Here is a 20076-nt window from a genome sequence, read left to right as displayed (position 1 = left end):
TGAGTCTTCGGAAGGTGGCAGTCCTGAGAGGAAGTACATAGAGGCAGAACCAGGGAAAAGGCAAGCGACACATATATGCGTAATTCTCCCCTATGGCTCCACATGTCCGTAGTGAAACACACTTCCCAGGGTTGGATTTCTTGTGGAAGGTGCATGGGACTGAGTTTTGCACTATCACTATGGACAGAGGAGTGTGTTAGTTAGTTATTGCTGTGTAAAAAATTATCCCCAAAGCTAGTAGATATTATCTCAATTATTTATGATCTCACACAGTTTCTGAGGGTTAGGAGTCTGGGATTGACTTAGCTGGATGGTGTTGGTTCAGATCTCACATGTCAGGCTTGACTGGGGTGGGAAGGTCTGCTTCCAAGTGACTTTTTCATTCCTCACCACGTGGGTCTCTCCATTGGGCTGCTCACAGCATGATGTCCACCACAGCAAGGAATCGGAGAGAGAGGGAGAGGGATTGAGTACCCAGGACAAAAGTCACAGTCTTTACAAGCTACTTTCAGAAGTGACATACCGTTCCTCTGCCATACGCTACTAGATGCATAGATTAACACTCACACAATGTGGACGGGCACTGTACAAGGGTGTGAATGCTGGGACGCCATTAGGGGACATCTTAGAGACTGTGGGAAGAGAAGAGAGAGTGGAGTTAGGGTGGAGGGTGAGCCCTGATGACACAGGGGCAGACGGTGGGGCAATCACAGGTAATAATGTTGGATTCATCAAGTAGTAAAATAAGAGTTTGGAGCTAAGTTTATCTACATCTCCAAGGATCTTATAGGCTTAAGTTGCCATATGGAGTATGCACAGGATTGGACTGAAACCTTTTGCTGTCTATTAGGGAAAAATTGGGGGATCAAAGAGAACCTGCTTGAGAATGGTGCCATTCAACACAAATAGCCCAAGCAGAGGGACTTGCCGTTAACATGAAGGGTCTTTACAGTGAAACGTAGGCCTGGAAGAAAGACAACTGCAGCTTTTATATAAAAAAGTCCACAGATATTATTAATTTACAAGTGGAAGGGGCCAAGTTATGCTATAGGAGGAACATGTGTAAATGTAGCTGTCAATACCCAAGCCCTGCTAGCAAGTTCTCAAACCAGCAAATAATTCTGCTTTTGGCAGTTGAGATGTACTCATTTCAGGTAGAGAAACACTGAATCAAATTCAGGGACAGTGGTTTCCTCCCACCTTTTCATCCCACCCCAGTGAACCCACCCACAGAATCAGACCTACCCCACGTTCCTGCGAAAGAAGCAGAAGTGGCAAAGTCTGTAGGTACAAGAGGAGAGGGGTGGGACTTTACTGCCCTCTGGAGAGGGGTCCTTGGTAAAAGGGACCCAACAGCAGGTGGAGGAGGTCTTGAGGGAGGTCTGTGAGAAGAGCACAAGGAAAGTTGGAGGATAGAGAGTTAGGAAGTCAGGATGTGCCCTCGTGGGACTTTTCCCAGAGTCCTTTTTGTGACACAGGAGTCCAGGTAGCTAGGTCGCTGAGTAAAGGTGTGTCTCCTAATCTGCCTACCTGCAAAAAGGAAATGTAGATGTCTATGAAAATTCTGTGCCTGGTTTGTGGCAGACAGAAGAGGTTGTGCTAGGGAGAAGACAGCCCAAATGCTGATAACCTGATACGCAGTAACCATCCTCTGTGAGTGCCTGGGTGAAGGACAACCAACCGTGGACAACTCACAGTCCAAGCTGCACAGAGCTGCTTCCTCTGACCTGTACTTGAACCCTCCACACCCACCACCTCCCGCAAAGCACAAAGGGATAGTAAAGAATCCTACGGCTCTGTTCCTATACACACACATACACCAGGTGCACACACATACACACTGATGTGCACACGTATATGCAGAGACGTGGTATACATGACAACATAGGAGTCGTTTAATTTTATATGACTCACATAAAATCCAGCCCCTTTAATGGCTCAGTCTCAGTCCTGTGTCACATTCAAAGAAACACAGTCTAGTAAGCAAAGGTGATTAAATAGCACATGCTATTATAATCTTTGCAAATATCTTCCAAAGAACATTAAAGGGGACATAATTCTTAGCTGAGAGGAATTTTTTAAAATCTCCTCTGCTCCTCTTTTGCTGTTTCATGTACTGCAATTGCTTTCCAACCTCCTGTTCTCTGTCATGCCAGTCCTCTGCTCTTATCTTTTCTTTCTCTTTCTTTCCTCCCAGTCCTCCTGGACTGTTTCTCTATAATTCTTCTTCCAGATCTCCAGGGATTAAGGAAGGGAGAGGTCACATCTGCTTGTGGACAATGAGGAAACTGTCCCTAGAAAGGCTGGCATTGGAGATGCCCTTTGACTAATCAGCGATAGAGAAAAGAGGGAGGACATAAGGAGAGAGAAGAGATGGAGAGCTGTGAGTTACCTTAGAATCCCAGACTCACAAGCTCCTGGGCGAGAAGGGCCATTAGGGCCGGGCATGGCCATGGAGCAGTTTAACAAAGCTGCAAAGATGCATGATGCAGTCGGTCCATACCCTCTAGTAGCTCATGCAAGGCGACATTGACTGCAGTGGAGTGAAGGCAGTCTAGAGGTTCGCACTGGGAGATTTCAGGAGACAGAAAAAGGGCCGGTGGGAGTTAAAGAAGGCTGCCTGGGAGAGGGTGAGGCCACAGGTAAGCTGGATGTATGACATTACTGAGGGAACCCAGGGCTAACAGGCTCTTCTGGGCAGAGGGAATGATCTGAGGAAAGGTAGGAAAAAGGAGGTGGTTAAGGAATGTATTATTTGAGCATAAAATATGAAGAAAGGAGTGATGGAAGATAGGCCCGGAGAAACAAACTTATACAGAAAGTCTTGCTGGTCATGCTTGGGAGTTCAGAATGTGCCCTGTAGGGAATCTCAGGGGGGTTTCAGCAGAGAAAGACCCAGGTAGACTTGCCCTGTCCACACAGTTACCCAGAGACACGTGGGAGTGCACTGAGCAAGGGGAGAGGAGGAGAGAAATGTAGGACGGAAAGAAGAGGAAGTTTGGGAGGCAGAGAGTTAGTTAGGGCTTGGCCGTAGCAGGTGAGAAGGCAGGAAAAGCCAAGGGTGATTCTCAGGTTTGGAGTTAGGAGACAAGCAGACGGTGGGGTCTGCAATGCAGGTAGGATTCGGCTGAGGTTTGTGGGGAACATGGGTTTGGCATTGGGCAGATTGACCGAGGGTCTGGGCAGCATCCACGTGCAAGTCCACAGGGCAGGAGTGTGTAGAATGGGGAGGGGGTGTAGAATGGGGACAGGAACCTGGGACACCCGGAGTCTTGGGGTGAGTGGTGGGAGAGGCACCCGCTGTGGGGCCCAGGCAAGGGGCAGCGGGTAGAGCCCTGGGCCAGGGAAGGACAGTGAACAAGGGGCTGGTGGAGAAGTGTGTGGAGGAGCTTCAGTGCCAAACCACAGGGGTCAGAGCCTGGACTGTCAGTCTGGCCATGGTGGGAAGATGGCTGGAGGGAAATGGTGTGGGGGTGGCTATTATGGTCTGAACACAGGGACTAGAGAAGGGCCCCAGGTGGACACCATTTGAGGTAGGGGCCCACAGTTCTAGAACCACAGTGTCTGGGTTCAGTTCCTAGCTCTGCCACTTGATGGCTGTGTAACCTTGGCAAATCACTTAACTTTTCTGTGCCTCAGTTTCCTCATCTGCAAAAGGAGTATGTACCTCAAGGGCTGTGATGAGGAAACAATGAATTGACAAATGTCAGTTATGACTTGATACATGGTAAGTATTGTGTCAAAAGTGCTATTATTCTGTTACATATGGTATTTTATTGCAGAGTATATGTATAGTATCAAAATATATGTTACATACATATGGTACATATACTGTAGTGTGTATATATTAGTCAGTTTGGGCTGCTATAACGAAATATGATAGACTGGTAGGCTTAAACAACAGACATTTCTCTCTCACAGAACAGGGCAGTCCAAGATCAAGGTTTGGACGATCAGGTGTCTGGTGAGGGCTTGATGCCTGGTGTGCACACAGCTACCTTCTTCTTGTATCTTACTTGGCAGAGAGAGAGAGAGAGAGAGAGAGAAAGGAAGAGAAAGAGAGAGAGCGAGAGAGAGAGAGAGAGAAAGGAAGAGAAAGAGAGAGAGAGAGAGAGAGGGAGGCTTTTGTCTCTTATCCCACCACGAGGGCTCTCCCCTCATGACATAATTGCCTCCGAAGTCTCGCCTTCTAATACCATCACATTGGAGGTTAGGATTCCAACGTTATGAATTTGGGAGGAGACATAAACATTCAGTCTATAACAACATATAACACGTGCTGTCTACTTCTATTATATATGTTACATATGCTATTATTATAGTAAATACTGCAGACATACATTAGAATATTAACAGATATTTGTAATCTTTATATCTAAATATGTGATATATGGTTTAAAATAATATATGATCTATAATATAGTAAATAGTATATATAATATAGTAGTAATATGTATTATATGTAAAACACTATATGATTGCATGTACTGCTAGTGTAGATTCTGGATATATGATTACTATAAAAGCAATCATTATCATTATCTTTATTAGTAGAATGCCTTCTATGCCACCGATGCTGAGGTTAATAGAGAGGTAGTGAGAATAACATAGAACTGAGTCTTGATACTAGAACTAGAAATAGATTTGATTGTGTGTGTGTTTGCGTGTCTGCGTGCGCACACACATGTGCACATCGGTAGGTAATAAATCTGGCTTTGAGCACGAAATCACAGAAAGAACTAATAGGAATACTGCAGGCCATCTGATCCAATCGCTCATTTTGTTGATGAGGAAAGTGATGTCAGTGCTTCATCGAGCAACCTAAGGTCCCGCTATTGCTGGCAGGTCTCCTGTCTCCTCCCTTCTTGAATTTGGGCATAATCCAGTGACGATGGTTAGCAAAGAGATGAGGGGGTGGTCCTCGGGGAGGCTCCTCCACTGGAAGACTCGGCTGTTCTTCCTTTACTTGTCTAGTGCCGTGCTTCTCTCCTGCCCTTCCCTGCTTCTCTCTGCTTTCACTTCCCACCTTGACATTTAAAGCCTCTGTTCTCTGAGTGACAGTGATGCTAATGTTTGTCTTTTGCAGGACTCCTTTTGATGCTAGGCTCAGAGAACATTCAAGATAGTAACAGATTAGTGCTTCTGAAACCCAATTTAAGGCAAGAAGGAGTGGGTGCCTGTTTTGTCCTGAAGCCGGAACCAGGTGAGTCACTGTGCTCCCTGTGGTCAATTTCCTGAGAGATTATCATCTTGAGGAGGACAGATGAATTACCTTCCAAGGAGGCATCCAACATTCAGGGCTGTTTTTCCAGCCCCACGGAGTCCCAGGGATTGTCTGAGTTCTCTATTGAAGACCCTTATTGAGGAGCAAAACTTTTTCTCTGTGGATTTCCCACATCATCTTGGCTTGAGAGAAAATATAGTAATTTTAGGCAGTTTGTGATTCTAGAGGTATCATGAAAGACATTTCCAAATACATTTTGGGATGTTGCTGCATAAATCTAACCCCTGCCTTCCCTTTGACCCCACCCCAGGATCACTGGGAGGCAAGGCTGTATTGCAGCTGTGTGTCGTCGCAGCATCTCAACCTCCTCTCCCACATCCAGTTCTTCTCCAGTATCCAAGGCTTCCATGCTGTCTGGTGTGACCTGAGGACGGGTGTGACCACTCCCCTTGTCCTCTCCGAGCGTGCCCCTGCTGTGTCCTGTCCATCCTCTGCCCCTGATTGGCATTGACCCCTTGTACCTCAGCCTCAGTGCAAGGACATTGAGCCAGGAGCGGCAGATGGGGGAGCCGATGTGAGGATGGGGAGAATGAGGCCTGGCATGGTCTTTTGTCCAGCGACTCTCCCCTGGGTGACCACCCCTGAAGTGGACGTCATTTCTGATCTAAGTGGAAGAGTAAGACATAAAGGACAACTGAAGTGAGGGTGCAGGAGGCTGTGCCCCTCAGACAGTGGTGTTTGTAGCAGAAGCTCTTCTCTGTAAGGGGAAGGTGGATGCACCAGGATCTTGACTGTATTTTCCAGCTGAGTCTTCCTGATTTGGAAACGTTTTAAAACCTTAGAATTTTTAGAGCATGGGTTTGGCATGATGGAGCCCACATGTAACTTACATAAAAGTAATAAACGGTTCATTTAAACTACAGTTACACACAACTCAATGTAACACTGGGTTTTAAAAAGTCCCAGAAAATGATATACCCTATGGAATACTTTTAATAAAAGCAACTAAAGTGAAACAACATTTTTTTTTAAAAAAAATGTTTTAAGACTATATGAAAAATAAAAGGAAAATGTTAACCCAGGTGTGGTGGCGTGGCCTGTAGTCCCAGCTACTTGGGAGGCTGAGGCAGGAGGGTGGCTTGAGTCCAGGAGTTTGAGGCTAGCCTGGGCAACACAGCAACAGCTTGTCTTTTTTTTTTTTAAAAAAAAAAGGAAGAAAGAAAAAAGAGGAAAGAAAAGAGAGGCAAAAAAGGAAACGTTAAACCTTTGGTTAAGTCAGTTTTAGAGAGGTGGGGGAGAGTGTGGAAGAGAAGTATATGTGTAGATATAAATTATTTCTAGTATTTAGGGTTTTGTGCTCATAATGTATTCACAGATGTTTATAATATTAGATTATTAAAATAATGTAAATTATTGTAATACAAATGAAATTGTATGGGCCAGTTACAAAAATGAGTTGTTGATCTAGTTAGCATTTATTCATATGCCCAATAGTGTTCTAAGCACTTTATATATACCATCGACTCACTGAATCCTCAAAACAGTCCTATAAGGTGGGATTATTGTTACTTCTATTTTCATGAGGAAATGGAGGCACAGAGAGGTCAAGTAACTAGTGCAATACCACACAGCTGAGTGGGAATTCTAACCTAGGCTGCACATCTCCAGAGTTCTGCTCTCTTAACCACAAGTGTTGTGAATGATGTACTTCTGTGAACCCAAGGTTCATAAAGAAAGAGGAACAAGTTACCTGAAGAAACTAGTTACCTGAAGAAACAAGAAGCAGGTGGAGTGTGCAGTAAGGAGGGATGTGTGGCCTTAGTCTGGGAGAAAAGCAGGTGGTTTTGTCTAGACTGTGTTGGCTGGTTGCCCTCTTCCCTCCCAGGCAAAATACTTGCGCCTTAGCAAGACCTTACTGTGTTGATTCTAATAGTGGGGATTTTGGGGGACACAGCAGACTGATGGAGACCATCTATTGGCTGTGTGAGTCTTCGAGCTCTCTTCTTATCATATTGGTGATCTGGCTGCTGGCTACATGGAGTTAGTGCCCCTTTTGGTTTTGCCTCAAGATTTATCATCTATTAAGCAAATATTGTCTTCTTAAATTAAATTGTAATGTCTCTTGCAACAGGAGTCAATATTTGTCTGGTAGCGTATCTGGTGACTAAGTGCAGTGAGGTGGCTAGTCTATCCAACAACAAGACCTAGCACGGAAGTCTCCTTTTCCTTTAAGGAAGAGATTCTCAGAGAGTAATTTCCAGAACAGTAGGACTAACATCCTTTCGGAAATTTTTGGAAATGCAAATTCCTGGGCCTTGCCTGAGTCCTACTGAATCCAAAGATATGGGGGTGAGAGCCAATCCCACCAGTGGTATACTGGCAAATGTTTAACAAGTGGCTCTTTGAAAAAAATGCACGTAAAATTTATGTACGTAAATTTTGCTGATACGTTGAATGTGTAGCACATAATTTACAAATAATAAAATATTCTGTATTCTTCACTATGAATGTTATGTAGCCAATTGGCTTTCACAGAATGCTTTCATTGTTTTTTGTCAAACTCTTGTATCAGAGACAACATATGGTTGCAATTGATGAATGAATGTAGTTCCAACATGAATGTTGATATTTTTTATATTAAGAAGTAGGATGAAAGTGAAACGAAATGAAGACGTATGTCACAATGTCACTTGTTTTATCAGTGATGTAAGCAATTTCTTTGCTGAATCAGATAATAGTTTTCAAATGTTGGAAGACTATTTTCTCAACTTGTTTTTTCTATTCACAATATAATAGCTACAGGCTAATATTTTGAAAGTTAATCTATATTTTTACAATTTTCCAACACTTTCTTAAGTCTAGACCTTCAACAAAATAATAAATCAAGCCCATTTGCTCATTTCTGTGGTGTCAATATTTCTATCATGGCCAGTTTTAAGCCCCAGCATGACACCACTGAACCAGGAGTTAGAAAGAGATGTGTGGCCCCACGTCATTATGTGCTATGTCCATCGTACAGATGCAGTAAATGTAAATGTCCTCCACAGATAATAGACATATGTAGTACAGTAATTAGGAAGTTGCTTCTAATACAATTTGGTTTTCACATAATTTCTTAATCTACACATTTTTATAATTTACTTTTTATTGATAGCTTGTGTTTCACAACTGGCTTGCAGAGTTCCTGAAAATGTAACAACGTCTCGCATGAGCTGGTGTGAATTGCTCTAGGACAACACCGGGCCTACCAATCTGTGTTTTAACAAGCCTTCCACGTGATTCTGATGATGCTAAATTTTGTGAACCACTGCTTAAGCAGATGTTGAAGACTAGAAATGCGTGTAACTATTCTTTTTTTTTTTTTTTTTTGAGATAAAATCTCGCTCTATTGCCAGGCTGGAGTGCAGTGGCGCGATCCTGGCTCACTGCAACTTCCGTTTTCCGGTTTCAAGCAATTGTCCTGCCTCAACCTCCCGAGTAGCTGGAATCACAGGCGCGCACCACCATGCCCGGCTAATTTTTTGTACTTTAGTAGAGACGGGGTTTCGCCATGTTGGCCAGGATGGTCTCGATCTCTTGATTTTGTGATCCGCCCGCCTCAGCCTCCCAAAGTGCTGGGATTACAGGCATGAGCCACCGCGCCCCGCCAGCATGTAGCTATTCTTAACCTAGTACTACATGCTCTCTGTCTGGCCAACCAAATGCTATATTCAAATGTTTAAGCAAGTTTAGATTGGGGACAGTGGGGAAAGAAGGAAGTACATCTAAAGGAGAACAGAGGAATGAGAAAAGGTTTTAGTTTTAGATCTTTGATTTTTTTCTTTTGGATTTGGCCTGCTTTGGTAAACTGTTCATAGATATTCAAATAAACCTTAGACTAAATTATAGCTCAGTTTATTCTCTTGGAACAAAATGGCAGCCAATGCAACTGCTCAAATGGCATATCTTCTGAAGTCTAAAAAAAGCTAGTTAATTCATTCAATAAATACTTACTAAGTACCTACGATGTGCTAAGCACTATGTCGGGTATTAGTCATGCAGCATCGAACAAGGTAGATAAGGATTCTGATCTCAAGGTTTTAGAAGGAAGAAATAGAAAAACCCAAGTACGTGCCTTAGGTAAGCAAGATAATTCCTTGAGAAGGAAGTTATATGGTGGAGGGTGTTGGGTGGAAAGGGACTGCTTTCTGGCTGGGGGATTAAAGAGGGCCTTGTTGAGGAGGTGTCAAAAAGGTGGATGGTGAATCCAGCCACGTAACTACCTTGGCAAAGAGCGTCCAGGCAGAGGAGACACCAATTGCAAAGATAATGAGTTGGCAACAGATTTGATGTGTTGAAGGCCTGCCTGGTAAGAGGGCTGATGTGGCTGGAACAATGTGAATAAAGCAAGAATGAGAGAAGATGTGTTGAAAGGCAGGTGAGCAGGGGATAGATCAAGTTTTAGGCCATGCAAATGTTTTGGATTTCATTCTGACTGATGGGAATCCTTTGGAGGCTTACAGCAGGGAGTGATTGCTCTAATTTCTGCTTTAAAAAGGTCACTGCTGTATAGAGAATGGGCTATAACAAGCAAGACTGGAAGCAGAAAAATGCACTGGGAAAATGTTCGAAGAGTCCCAAGGACCAGATAACATGGCTTGGAATGGAAGTGACCAGATTTGGGAGGTACTGTGGAGGAATAGCAGATTGTCTTGGCTGAGAGAGTGTGGCAGATTCTAAGAACTAAAGAGACCACTGACCCTACCATCTTTAAGCAAAGTGGACCAGAATCCTTTATACTTATGTCTGCTTATGTCTTAGCACACTGGTTGATCTACCTGTTTCAGAATCGTGTATACAGGAAGTACTAGATAAGAGGTGGCCCATTAATTGGATGGGTGACTGAAGAGGTAACACTCGAGATAGTCTAAGAAGACCGAGCATAATCCTCTGACTGCAGCCCCATGAGCTTAGGTAGATAAGGGCCAAGCATGAGTAAGAATGGAGATCACCCCATTACCTCCTCATTCCTGTGTGTAGGTGTGAGCAGCAATTAGTGGTGTGTGTTTGTGGCATCCTCACTCTGCTTGAATTGGGTGATGAAACCTGTGGCAGGGGTCAGGGAACATTCACCTTTCCCATGCCATCTCCCCAGGCTTGGTGTGTGCATTTGCCAGGAGTGGGCTTCGAAAATAACCTCCCAAGGACTCTGGCCTGCAGGTGGCTTAGCCTGTGGATAACTGATACTGTCTTCTGATGCATACGGAATAGGAGCTGCCACAGGGAGACTCACGGGGATTTCCAGTCCGATGCTGAGGTTGTTACTGTGGTCTATATTTTGTGAATTATTCAACATATGATTTTTTTCAGTGATTTAAAAGAAAACATGAACACACTAGCATCTCATTTATCCAGTATTCTTTGAGAATACAACATTCCATGTAAATGCATTTTTCACATATGCCTCTAAATGTCAAACCATGAAACATTTTGAGCACTTGGGAGAGAATGCTTTCTATAGCAAGTGAGACCCTGAAGCAGAGGATCGTATGGTTTAAACCTTCCTTGAAGCCTCCTGTTCATCACTGTGACTGTCATTTACTACTTTACGCTATAATGCAATGACACAAGGACTCCAAGTGCCGTGAATCAGACTATTGTGCAAATTCCTCATTCCCTCTTTTTCTCTTTGGAGAACTAGGCCCCCCTTAGAGTGTTTTACATCCAAGTTATGACACCTAGTTATGACACCCAGGGGCAGAGTGCAAGCAAGCCAGGGCCACCTTCCATAGCACTGTTTCTTGTTAGAAAATTGGTGCTTTTAAGAAGATGGTTCTTCCATGAGAGGCTTTGCCTAGTTGTCATCCAGTTAGTTATCCGGCCTGCGTTTACTGGAAGCAGAAGTCTAGAGTTTCCAGAAGCTATATCTCTGTTCTTCTGCTCATCTGAGTCATGTGCACTGAATGTGACTCCTCCACACATGCGTATTACTTATCAATACAAAAACTTACTATTGCTCCTCACTCATAAAAAGCATCCTTACCATCTAGGAGGCCAAAAGAATGAAAAGGAGTCAGAATGAGAAGGGCAAGATGCCTCCTGGATCATCCAAGCAGAAACCAAAGGAAGAAATTTGACTGTAGCAGACCAGGGTCTCCTCAGTATGCAAAATATCATCAATGAGACCTCGGTCACCAGTCCCCACTGTGGGGGCCGTGCCGTGAGTGATCGTGAATAGGTGGATGCCGATGGGCAGCTCTGGGGCAAACAGGCACAGCTGTACTGTGTTGAACGTTCTCTTAGGACCCGTTTGTGTGTTAAGATGGACCTGGCTCTTGGGAAGGTTACATCATAGAATCTTCTAGAGGTCTTGCTACCTTGCTGTGATGTGTAATGGCTCCCTTGCTCCAGAATTTGTGACAACAAGCATTTGATGCAGTCATTTACATTAAAAAATAAGTGGTGTCTTTCTTCCAGTCCCTGGATCCTGGCAATCAGAGGGCTGTTTCTAGCGTACTGTGATGGACACGCTTATCTTCCGCAGCAGTTCTGCCTCAACGGTAAAATTGCAGGCAGCACACAGACAAGTTTCTGCCGACAGGCCAGACACCAGAAGTGCAGGTGGGAAGGTTCAGGGCTGCCTTTTAAACCCAAACAGAAGAGAGATGAACCAAGAAAGTGTCTGCAGTTTGCCTGCTGTGTTTTTCCTTCCTTTGGCGAAATATGTAATTATTTTGTATCTACTTAGACACACATGCAGGTAATCTTTCTTTTTTTAAAAGAAAGGTCAAAGATGGTCTGTGTCACATCAAACTGAAACAGCTTTGACCCCTTCCTCTGTATTTCTATGGTAATTGGCTCCATGAGCTACAGATACAGCAGACGTGGACTGAATAGGATGAGACCATCTGTGCCAGGTCCAGTCACGCTTTTCCCAAATGCGGGAAGGAGCAGGACTGTCTTCGGCTAGTGGCTTTGATTTGAAGAGAAATCCATGGTCTCAAGACTGTCTTTTGTTCCTTGTTTTTCACTTAGACCCAAGGGACAGGCACTCCACCTGAACTGCAGCGGAGGCTCTTGGCTAGGCCTGTGTCGTGTAAACTGTCCATGAACCTTTACTACCATTACTGCCATAGTTTATGGTGCACCTCATTGTAAGTAAGACCCTGTTGTTAGGCTGGGCTTGAGATGTGTGACATCCATGGCACCATCCTTCAAGGGGCTTACAGTTTGTTTAGACAAACAAGAGTGATGCCTGAAAAAAAAAAAGACAAAACCAAAATCAGACAATATAACCACCCACCCACCCACCCACCCAACCAAAACCAGACAGCATAACCTCCTACCCACCCACCCACCCAACCAAAACCAGACAACATAACCACCCACCCACCCACCCAACCAAAACCAGAAAACATAACCACCCACCCACCCACCCACCCAACCAAAACCAGAAAACATAACCACCCACCCACCCACCCAACCAACCAAAACCAGACAACATAACCACCCACCCACCCACCCACCCAACCAAAACCAGACAACATAACCACCCACCCACGCAACCAAAACCAGACAACATAACCACCCACCCACCCACCCACCCAACCAAAACCAGACAACATAACCACCTGCCCACCCAACCAAAACCAGACAACATAACCACCCACCCACCCAACCAAAACCAGAAAACATAACCACCCACCCACCCAACCAACCAACCAAAACCAGACAACATAACCACCCGCCCACCCAACCAAAACCAGACAACATAACCACCCACCCACCCACCCACCAAACCAAAACCAGACAACATAACCACCCACCCACCCAACCAAAACCAGACAACATAACCACCCACCCACCCACCCACCCAACCAAAACCAGACAACATAACCACCCACCCACCCTCCCACCCAACCAAAACCAGACAACATAACCACCCACCCACCCAACCAACCAAAACCAGACAACATAACCACCCACCCACCCAACCAAAACCAGACAACATAACCACACACCCACCCACCCACCCAACCAAAACCAGACAACATAACCACCCACCCACCCATCCACCCAACCAAAACCAGACAACATAACCACCTACCCACCCATCCACCCAACCAAAATAAAAACCAAGAAAGCAGGGAAAAAAACCCAAACCCAAACCAGCCACCATTCCTTCCCGCCTCTCTCCTACAATGTAAGCAGGTAATTTTGTTACATGGAAGGTTTCTGCGGGGAGAGGGCTGATGATTTGTGGATTTCTTGAGCTGGAGATTATTAGAGCTTCATGCCCTATTAACATGTCTAGAAGAGCTCTCTGTTTTCTAGGTGCAGGGACACAGTCTACAAATCACAGCCATCAAGGAAATGCTTTACAAAGAGCTTTCTGAATGCTGCGTTACATTTGTGGTAAGGAAAAATGCCTGCATTTAACTTCTGCCTCCCAATCTTCAGCTGACAGAAACCAGGAAACTGCTCAATTTCAGGTGTTTACTTCAAAATACCCCATCTTAGCCAAGTGTCTGTGAATGCAAGGCTCTGCCATCATGCCTTATGAGACAGAGTTTTGCTCTGTCGTTCAGTCTGGAGTGCAGTGGTGTGATCTCGGCTCACTGCAACCTCTGCCTTCCGGGTTCAAGCAATTCTCCTACCTCAGCCTCCCAAATAGCTGGGTTTATAGGTGTGTGCCACCATACCTGTCCGAGACCAAGTTTCTAAATTTATAAAATGATATACCTTTGAACAATTAGATCTTGTCTTTTGACTTTCTGTTCACCTTGCCATTTGTTTTTAGCTTGAATGTCATACCCATTTAATCAATCTAACTTAGGACGCGGGTATCCAAAGTGAGGCATGGCCTCAGGGACTTCATAATGGCATTTGGTAGTGCTGGGCTAATGTGTTTTTCTACTAAGTTGGTAAAACCCAGGATTCAGAATCTCCTGATTGTTCTCATGAACCCTTGTCTAAGCCATCCCCATCTTGGACTCCAGCCATTTCCTCTTTGAACCCAACAGCACTGCCTCCCCAAACCCTAGGACTGTCACAGTCTTCCCCAAGTTAAACATTTTAATATCTCCCTATTACTATGTTTTGAAAGAAACTTTTTATTTTATAATGGTTTTAAATTTACAGGGAAAATGCAAAGGTCGAACAGGGTTTCCATATACTACAGACCCAGTTTTCCTTTAGTAATATTTAATATAGTGTGAGGCGTTTGTTATAATAATGGACCAATACTTATACATTCCTATTAATTGAAGTCTACGCTTTATTCGGATTTTCTTAGTTTTAACCTCAAGTCCCTGTTCTGTTCCAGGATCCCACCAGGATACTGTGACTGCTAATACATTGAATTTAGCAGTCGCATCAGCTTGTCTCAGCTGAGATAGTTTCTCAGACTTTTCTTGTTTTTGACAACCTTGGCAGTATTTTGTAGGATGCCCCTCTAGTGAGGTTTGTCCAATTTTTACCCCTCATGATTAGACTGGAGTGATGTGTTTTTTGGAGGAAGACCACAAAGGTCAAGTGACATTTTCTTCACCCTCAAATCAAGGGTCTCCACTATCAAAATTACCTACCACTTCTGACATCAACCTTCATCACCTGGCTGAAGTAGTCTTTGTCAGCTGTCTCCACTGTGGTTACTCCTTTTTCTCCTTTATCCTCTTTGGAAGGAATTTATCATCTGCAGCACCCAGTAAAGGAGGGGCAAATTTTGCTTCATCTCCTTGAGTGTGGAGTATCTACACAAATTATTAGGAATTCCTCTGCACAGAGATCTGTCTCTTCTCTCCTTATTTTGAGTGTTCAAACATTTGTTTGTGTTACTAAGGACTCATAGAGATTTATTTTATACTTTGTATTTCTTTTTGAGACAGAGTTTTGATCTGTTTCTCAGGCTGGGGTGAAGTGGTGTGATCATGGCTCACTGCAGGCTTGACCTCCTGGACTGAGGCAATTCTCCCACCTCAGCTTCCCACATAGCTGGAACTACAGGGACATACCACCACACCCAGCTAATTTTTAATTTTTTAAAAATAAAGACAGGGTCTCTCTGTGTTGCCCAGGCTGGTCTTGAATTCCCGGACTCAAGTGATCTTCCCACCTCGGCATCCCAAAGTCCTGGGATTACAGGCATGAGTCACTGGTAGCACCCTGCCTATTTTATACTTTTAGTTATAATTCAATACCAGTTTACTTTGCTGTTTAAATTGTTCCAGCTTTGGCCAGCTTTGGAGCTCTTTCAATTGGCTCTTATGTCTCTTTGATATAAGCCTACTGTTGTGAAGGTTTTTTCAACATTTCTTCCTTCTGGTGGTACAAGGTACTCCAGGCTAGTTTCCTCTTGTATCTTTCTTGCCCCAGTCCCTTTTTTTTCCAAGGTTCCTTGGTTTTCTCTTTGTTTCTAAAGCTACTTAGGCAAACACCTATTTTTTCCAACTTCTTCATTGAGATTATTGCATACATTTTTAATACAGTTAGATTGTTTTATCACATTTTGCATTCCATCCTGGGATCTCCTGAAATCCTAAGTGATTCTTTTTTTTTACATTACATACATTAAGGTTCATTCATTGTGCTGTAAATTTCTACGGGTTTTGGGAAATGCACTGTGCCATGTATTCACCATTACAATATTTTAGTTGGCTGAATGAACTCTCCAAAAATGTACACGTACTAATCTCTGGAACCTATGAATATATTACTTTACATGGGAAAAGGAAATTTTCTGATGTGATGGATTTCACTTTTCAGATGCGTGAAGGATTTTGAGATGGAGAAATTATCCTTGATTATCTGAGTGAACCCAATGTAATTACAAGAAAGAGACAGAGTTAGTAGTTAGAGACATAATGGAAGCAAGAGGTTGGAGTGCTGTGAGGAAAGGGCTATCATCCAAGGAACGAGGACAGCCTTTAGAAGCTAAAAGGCAAGGAGATGCATTCTCTCTGAAGCCTCTGGAAGGATTGTGGCTCTGCTGACATACTGATTTTAGACTTCTATGTACAAGAAATACAAGAGAGCAAATGTATGTTGTTTCAAGCCACTAACTTTGTGGCAATTTACTGCAGATTTTGGTACCTGAAAATGGAGTGCTACTGTAACAAATACTTAAAAACATGGAAGTGGCTTTGGAGTTGGCTAATGGGTAAAAGCTGGAAGAATTTTGAGGGCCATGATAGAAAAAGCCTAGATTTCTTAGACAGACTGTTGGTAGAAATGAGCATGTTAAAGTTTCACCCTGTGTGGGGGTTGTCAGGCACCCTATACAGGAGTGTTCCTACTGGCATCAGGTTGGTGTCCCTCAAGGTCAGAGGAAGGAGCAGGTGCCCATCTTTGCTATTCTCTAGCTTCCTTGAGTGACATCTCTAGGCATGGAGTGAACCAGATGAATAGGGCCTGAAGCAGACCCTCAGCAAACTGCAGCAGCCCTACAGAAGAGGGACCTGATCATTGAAAGAAAAACAAACAAACAGAAAGCAACAACAGAATCAGCAAAAATGTCGCCACAAAACCACTCATGAAGATGAGAAAGAAGCAATGAAAAAACACTGAAAACCCAAAGGCTAGAGTACCTCTTCTCCTCCAAATGATTGCAACACCTTTCCAGCAAGGGCACAGAACAGAACAGAGGATGAGATGGATGAATTGACAGAAGTAGGCTTTAGAAGGTGGGTAATCACAAACTCTGCTGAGCTAAAGGATCATGTTCTAACCCAATGCAAAGAAGCTAAGAGCCTTGATAAAAGTTACAGGAGCTGCTAACTAGAATAATCAGTTTCGAGAGGAACATAAAAAACCTGGTGGAGCTGAAAAACACAGCATGAGAACTTTGTGAAGCATACACGAGTATCAATAGCTAAATCAATCAAATGAAAGAAAGAATATCAGGGTTTGAATACCATCTTGCTGAAATAAGGCAGGCAGACAATATTAGAGAAAAAGAATGAAAAGGAACAAACAAAGCCTCCGAGAAATATGGGACTATGTAAAAGGACCAAACCTATGATTGATTGGGGTACCTGAAAGAGACAGAGAGACTAGAACTAAGTTGGAAAACACACTTCAGGATATTATCCAGGAGAACTTCCCCAACCTAGCAAGACAAGCCAACAGTTAAATTTAGGAAATACAGAGAACACCACTAAGATACTCCACAGGAAGATGAACCCCAAGACATAATCGGCAGATTCTCCAAGGTTAAAATGAAAAAAAAAAAAAAAAATGTTAAGGGCAGCCAGAGAGAAAGGCAAGGTCATCTACAAAGGAATTCCCATCAGACTAACAATGAATCTCTCATCAGAAACCCTACAAGCCAGAATACAGTGGGGGCCAATATTCAACATTCTTAAAGAAAAGAATTTTCAACACAGAATTTCATATTTAAACTAAGGAGAAACAAAATGCTTCTCAGACAAGTGAATCCTGAGAAATTTCATCACCACCAGGCCTGCCTTGTAAGAGCTCCTGAAGGAAGCACTAAATATGGAAAGTATAAACCAGTACCAGCCACTGCAAAAACACACCAAAATATAAAAACCAATGAAGCTATGAAGAAACTGCATAAACTATTGTGCCAAATAGGCAGATAGCATCATGATGACAGGATCAGATTCACGCATAAGAATATTAGCCTTAAGTGTAAATGGGCTAAATGCCCCAATTAAAAGACACAGACTGGTAAATTTGATAAAGAGTTAAGACCCATCAGTGTGCTGTGTTCAGGAGACCCATTTTACATGCAAAGACACACGCAGGTTCAAAATAAAGGGATGGGGGAAAATTTACCAAAAAAATGAAAAGTAAAAAACAAACAAAAGCAGAAACAGGGGTTGCAATCCTAGTCTCTGACAAAACAGACTTTAAACCAAAAAAGATAAAAAAAGACAAAGAAGGGCATTACATAATGGTAAAGGGAGCAATGCAATAAGAAGAGCTAACTATTCTAAATATATATGCACCCAATACAGGAGCACCCAGATTCATACAATAAGTTCTTAGAGACCTACAAAGAGACTTATACACAAACACAATAATAGTGGGAAGCTTTAGTGCCCCACTGTCAATATTAGATCAATGAGACAGAAAATAAACAAGGATATTCAGGACTAGAACTCAGCTCTGGATCAAGTGGACTCAATAGACATCCACAGAACTCTCCACCCCAAATCAACAGAATATACATTCTTCTAAATGCCACATGGCATTTATTCTAAAATCAACCACATAATTGGAAGTAAAACACTTCTCAGCAAATGCAAAATAACTAATATCATAACAGTCTCTTAGGCTACAGTACAATCAAGTTACAACTGAGGATTAAGAAACTCACTCAAGGCCGGGTGGGGTGGCTCACGCCTGTAATTCCAGCATGTTGGAAGGCTGAGGCAGGTGGATCACCTGAGGTCAGGAGTTCGAGACCAGCCTGGGCAACCTGGTGAAACCCCATTTCTACTAAAAATATAAAAATTAGCTAGGTGTGGTGGCGGCCACCTGTAATACCAGCTACTCAGGAGGCTGAGGCAGGAGAATTGCTTGAACCTGGGAGGTGGAGGTTGCAGTGAGCTGAGATTGCGCTGTTGCACTCCAGCCTGGGTGACAAGAGTGAAACTCCATCTCAAAAAAAAAAAAAAGAAAAAGAAAAAAAAAAGAAATTCACTTAAAACCACACAACTACATGGAAATTGAACAACCTGCTCCTGAATGACTTCTGGGTAAATAATGAAATTAAGGTAGAAATCAAGAAAATCAAGAAGTTCTTTGAAACCAATGAGAACAAAGAGATAATGTACCAGAATCTCTGGGACACAACTAAAACAGTGTTAAAAGAGAAATTTATAGCACTAAGGCCCACGTCAGAAAGCTAGAAAGATCTGAAATTGACACCCAAACATCACAATTAAAAAACTAGAGAAGCAAGAGCAAACAAATCCAAAAGCTAGCAGAAGACAAGAGATAACTAAGATCAGAGTAGAACTGAAGGAGATAGAGACACGAAAAACCCTCCAAAAAAATCAATGAATCCAGGAGCTGGTTTTTTGAAAAAAAATAAAATAAAATAGATAGACCACTAGCTAGACTAATAAAGAGGAAAAGAGAGAAGAATCAAATAGATATCATAGAAAATGATAAGGGGGATATCACCACTGATCCCACAGAAATATAAACTACTATCAGTGAATACTATAAACACCTCTATGAAAATAAACTAGAAAATCTAGAAGAAATGGATAAGGAAACATATAGCCTCCTAAGACTAAATGAGGAAGAATTAGAATCCTGGAATAGGCTAACATCAAGTTCTGAAATTGAGGCAGTATTAATAGCCTATCAACCAAAAAAAGTCCAGGACCAGGCAAATTTACAGCTGAATTCTACTAGAAGGAACTTTGGAATAGTTCCTTTTGTAAACATTCCAAACAATTGAAAAAGAGGGACTCCTCCGTAACTCATTTTATGAGGCCAGCATCATCCTGATAACAAAACCTGGCAGTGACACAACAAAAAAAGAAAACTTCAGGCCAATATCTCTGATGAACATCAATGTGAAAATCCTCAATAAAATACCAGCAAACCGAATCCAGCAGCACATCAAAAAGCTTATCCACCACGATCAAGTCTGCTTTCATCCCTGGGATTCAAGACTGGTTCAACATATGCAAAGTAATCATCACATAAACAAAATCAATGACAAAAACCACATGATTATCTCAATAGATGAAGAGAGGGCCTTTGATAAAATTCAACAATCCTTCATGTTAAAAACTCTCAATAAACTAGGTATTGATGGAACATATCTCAAAATAATGAAACTGAGTCTTGCTCTGTCATCCAGACTAGAGTGCAGTGGTCTAATCATAGCT

The sequence above is a fragment of the Aotus nancymaae genome, unplaced genomic scaffold (assembly GCF_030222135.1).
Source record: "Aotus nancymaae isolate 86718 unplaced genomic scaffold, 86718_ANA_hifiasm-v0.15.2.pri h1tg000001l, whole genome shotgun sequence".
NCBI lineage: Eukaryota > Metazoa > Chordata > Mammalia > Primates > Aotidae > Aotus > Aotus nancymaae.
Note: the sequence above shows the minus strand (reverse complement) of the source record.